The sequence below is a fragment of the Lipotes vexillifer genome, unplaced genomic scaffold (assembly GCF_000442215.2).
Source record: "Lipotes vexillifer unplaced genomic scaffold, Lipotes_vexillifer_v1.1 scaffold3102, whole genome shotgun sequence".
In the NCBI taxonomy this organism is placed as follows: Eukaryota; Metazoa; Chordata; class Mammalia; order Artiodactyla; family Lipotidae; genus Lipotes; species Lipotes vexillifer.
This window is the reverse complement of record NW_006778806.1, coordinates 24706-29648: the sequence shown is the minus strand read 5'-3', so window position 1 is coordinate 29648 and position 4943 is coordinate 24706.

Below are 4943 nucleotides of genomic sequence, written 5' to 3'. Positions count from 1 at the left end.
TAAAAAAAAAAAAAAAAAAAAAAAAAAAAGATTCTAACGCAAAGGCTAATGGGAAGTTTGACAACACATTACGGGCTGGCACGCCCTCCCTTTTCGACCCCCTAGGAGGCTTCCTGCTCATGTGCAGTCGGGGAGATTTCCCTGACCTCAGGACCGATAGACATGGTCATCTTATCTCTACTCCAGCAGGGCTCAGCTCCTGCCACTGACTTTGTCCTTGGAGCGCCAGGGGAAACAGAGCTCCAGCTTTCTCTGCTTGGCGAGCTCCAGCTGCTCAGCCCAGGGGCCCATCTATCTCTTATCCCAAATCTCCCCTGAGAAACGTGAACCCTGTGATATTTTGTTGGGAAGATGGAGGGTGAACGTCTGTATCCGGCAGCTTCTTAAGGCTGGCATGGGGCTTGCAGATGCTACCTAGTTGGGGGTCATGGAGCTCTTGCTCCATTTTTTTTTTTCGCGGTACGCGGGCCTCTCACTGTTGTGGCCTCTCCCGTAGCGGAGCACAGGCTCCGGCCGCGCAGGCTCAGCGGCCATGGCTCACGGGCCCAGCCGCTCCGCGGCACGTGGGATCTTCCCAGACCGGGGCACAAACCCGTGTTCCCTGCATCGGCAGGCAGACTCTCAACCACTGCGCCACCAGGGAAGCCCAGAGCTACGTTTTGTTAAGGGGCCCCAGGGTGACTTCTGTTGTTATTTTGGCAGGACCTGTTCTGAGGAGTGGCTGGAATCTTTGCATTATTGTCATCTTGTCTAGAAGACTGCTGTGTTCTAGAGAGAACACACTAAACAAGTTGGTTAAAAGAAGGCAGGGGTCAAAGATCAGTAAAAGAATTCTTGTAACCAGGGGCCCAAGTAGGAGTAAGAACCAGGTTATGTTTCATAACATTTTTTGATGGTGGTCCAGGTAGTGTCAGCGCTTGGGTTACCCTGTCCAAAGGAATGGAGCATTTGGCATGGTTATATACATTTTTTAAAAAGTTTTTTCTTTTTTCTGATGTGGACTATTTTTAAAGTCTGTATTGAATTTCTTGCAATATTGCTTCTGTTTTGGTTTTTTGGCCGCAGCATCTTTTTTTTAGCCCATTGTGATTGATGTAGGCGTAACAGACCCAGTTAGAAGTAGCCGGGCAACCTGGATGTTAACAGACAAAATCGATCTCATTTCTTTTCAGGAGAATAAGTCTGAAAACCAGTCTGGACCTGGCATTTCGAAGATACTTGTAGCCAGGTGGCCACTTATCTGGTTTTATCTAAGTAGGTTTTAACGCTTAATGTGGTATTAACTCATAATTTGTCATCATACATGTTTTTTCATCTTGTTACCATCTGATCTAAAGCAATTTCATTGTCTAAAATGTCGTAGGTACGAGAGGAGACCTTGCAAACGTAAGGTTGCAGTTACCAGCTGCCAGCTGGTGTTGTCTTGAGAGTAGCTGATGGCCTCAAATGTGACACAGCTCATAAAGTTTAAGTTCTCAGCAATACAAGGACTGTCTGAGATCACACCCATAGTGTCACGTAGTGTTACCTTGGGTGTCTGAACCACAGTTCTTCCATCTCGAACTTTAATTGTAGTTTTTTCCTTAATAGCCCAAATAGTTGTCGCCATCAATGATTTTAGTGTTTTTCTAGTATGAGAAGATGCAAGAATTTTGGCTCTTAAAAATCCTTACCTGAGAATATCTATCTGAAGGCCTGTTCTGTCAGTTTTTCCCAGAGCACAGAGTGCCTCCTTCCTGAACTCCACCTTGAACTACGTTCAGGGGATGTTGAAGGTTAGCAGCTGTAGTGGCTCATGATTTAATCCTGGTAGAGGTAGGCAACAAGTGCCAGTTTCCAGTTGGCAGGGTCCCTTCCTGGTCATGAATCTGACCAAGGTTTGGGGGGCATTTCATGACCATTTCGTCCCACAGTGCTAGGAATGCTCATTCCCAGTTCTGGCAAAGATTTATTTGACAGGCCACTCAATGTGCTGTCACTGGAGTAGGCCTTATGAACGGTAGCCCAAAGTCTCTGGACCACCTGTCTTCCTAGAGTCTCTTATGGTCCAGGAAACTCTTCCCTCTACGTGTTTCTTCCCATACCTAGAGTTACACTATTACAATCATTGATCTCATATGGGACTATATATTATCATTTTGTCAGAGGCTCAGTCACACATTTGGTAATGTAAGAAAGAATGATTTTGTAAAACAGGCAATAAAAAATAAAATAGCTACAGCAGTATTAGTAAGGTCATAAGCAAGAATGTATTCATAAGGTCATAAGTAAGAATGTATAAGTCAAGAACTTTCATTAGGTGCAGCCCAGTATATCTCCAGGTTGTCTGACTTAGTCTGTTTCTTCTAGTGTTACTAGGCTGGTTCCTTTAAACTTAAATGACCGTAGCCTGGTGTTAATCTCCTGTTTGTAGATAGTGGAGATCTTTATCCAAAGACTGATTACAGAAGTGAAGCTTCAGAAACAAACTTAGAGTGTCCTTTTAATAATTTAATTAAATCTTGTAGCAATATAACATAACATCAAGGGACCATCTGGGAAGTGGGTTTTAGTAAACACCTTAGTTAACAAATCTAGAATTTAACATTTAGTGAAACATAATCCTCTTTTTCTCCCCCCCGTAAAGTACCCTCATCTCCATTAAACGCAGCCAACTCAAGACTAATTTGTTTTTAAAATAAGTCTGGCCCATTGACCACATAGGCTCCTCCATACTGACTCTGGTGTAATTCCTCAGAAGGAGTCTCAGACTAAATTCACAAAAGGCCCCTCAAGGCCAAGAAAGCCATGCCAAAGTCCTGCCGTCACATTTTGCCTGGTAGATCTCTCTCTTCTAGAGGTCCCCCAAATATTTGGAGATTCCTGTACATGTCAGGAGACAGTCTTTTTTTATTTACCTGATAAGGCTGCTCATAACCAAGTGTCTCCAATTTCTGGAGGGACAAGGCAGAGAGAAAAGAAAAACGTTTTCATTTTACCCACAGGTGTAAATCACCTAATTGTTGTAAACCACAAGTAGCTTGAGGAGAAGGGCTTCTCTATATCTGAAAAACAAAGATTAGAAGCCAGTAATACGTCAGACAAAAGTCATAAAAATTACAATCCTATTTAGCAGTTCGTTGGATCCCATGTAATTAGTTTTGGTTTTGTTTGAGTCCAGTTTTTCCATTAGTTTTATTGACCTTGCCTGATGGTTGAGGGTGATAGTGACGGTGATAATTTTAAGAAATTTGTAAGGTTTTTGGTTAAGGCTTGCATGATTTGTCCAGTGAAGTGGGTGCCTTGATCATTGGAGATTATAGACAGTGTACCCCCAGTGGAAAACACATTTTCTAACCATTTCCTTTTTCATTGTGAGGGCATCAGCCTTGCAGCCAGGGAAGGCTTTAACCCATCAAATAAAAAATGAGGCTTGCCAGGGAGCCGGGAAAAGCCAAGCAGCCATCTTGGATTTCCCATAGCCCTGACTGTTTAACTTGCAGTTATTGCTGACGCATTTCAATTTCTCTGATTTTGGAGTAGGACCACTGCCATGCTGCAAGGACATCAGGATGGCAGAAGTCTGGCAATGAGGGATTAATCTTTTTGTAGAAGCAGAATGGACTTTGTCTGCATGTGCCGCGATCTTTACAGATTCTCTTGTTATTACCTTTTATTTGACAATGTTTCTCCCGTAATTGAATCTGTCAAATAGTCCCAGTTAGTTTAATATATATTTTTGGAGATGCTCCAGGAGCCCTCTGAAGCACCTCAAAGTTAGCTGGAGGTCAGAAGAACTTTAATTAGAATTTGACTCTTGGGAAGTTTGTTAAAAATATCAAAGTTTTAAAACACTTGGTCAGATAGAATCATAGGTCATTGTGAAATAATTCTTATTTGCTCAACCAAAGTGACAAAAGATTTTAAAGGCAAATATAAATCATTTAAAGTCAAATAAATTCATACAATCTGTCACCAAAGGCAGCTTTCCAAGGAAACTTCGTTCTCTTAACAGAGAGAGAAAACCAAATTCCAGTCTTCATATCTTCTATCACTGACAACATATATTCTACTTGCTTCACACACCCGAAATGTTTCCCTTATCCTTTTTTTTGAATATTTATTTATTTATTTATTTGGTTGTGTTGGGTCTTAGTTGCAGCAGGCAGGCTCCTTAGTTGTGGCATTTGAACTCTTAGTTGTGACATGCATGTGGGATCTAGCTCCCTGACCAGGGATTGAACCCAGGTCCCTTGCATTGGGAGCACGGGAGTCTCATCCATCATGCCACCAGGGAAGTCCCTCCCTTATCCTTTTAGTAGCTTTAATGATGTATTATACTTTTTAACCCTTAAAAACCTTAATCTCTAGTGAAAACCAAGAAGAAAGCAATTGTGAACTGTTTGTCATGTTGGCATTTTCTGATTAGCGACCTTAAGAATGTATTCCATAACCCCTACAAACATGCACTTTCACAAAAGCACAATTTCTTTTCTCAATGTGGTACAAGGCATGTGTCTAATAAAGCGAAACATCTTTAGTTCCCCTCTTGTAAGAAGACAAAAGGTAAATTTAGATTTGTTCAGCAATCAATATTCCAGTATTTTATCTTAAAAATGATTTAGACCTTAAATGAGGTCTTCTCATTTGACCTGATTTAGCAAAGCTCTAAAGTTTCAAGTTGCCAAAAATCTGGAAAAACGAAAACATAATTATTTCCAGAGTGTACAAACGTTGTAAGAGATTCAACACTGAATATTTCCCAGATCATGTGAACCTGAAATTTATTTAGCTTAGTATCTCTTCTATTTAGAATTGCTTGATTTGTAAGTGCTTACTTTTAAAAAGCCAAGTAGGGCTTCCCTGGTGGCGCAGTGGTTGGGAGTCCGCCTGCCGATGCAGGGGACACGGGTTCGTGCCCCGGCCCGGGAAGATCCCACATGCCGCGGAGCGGCTGGGCCCCG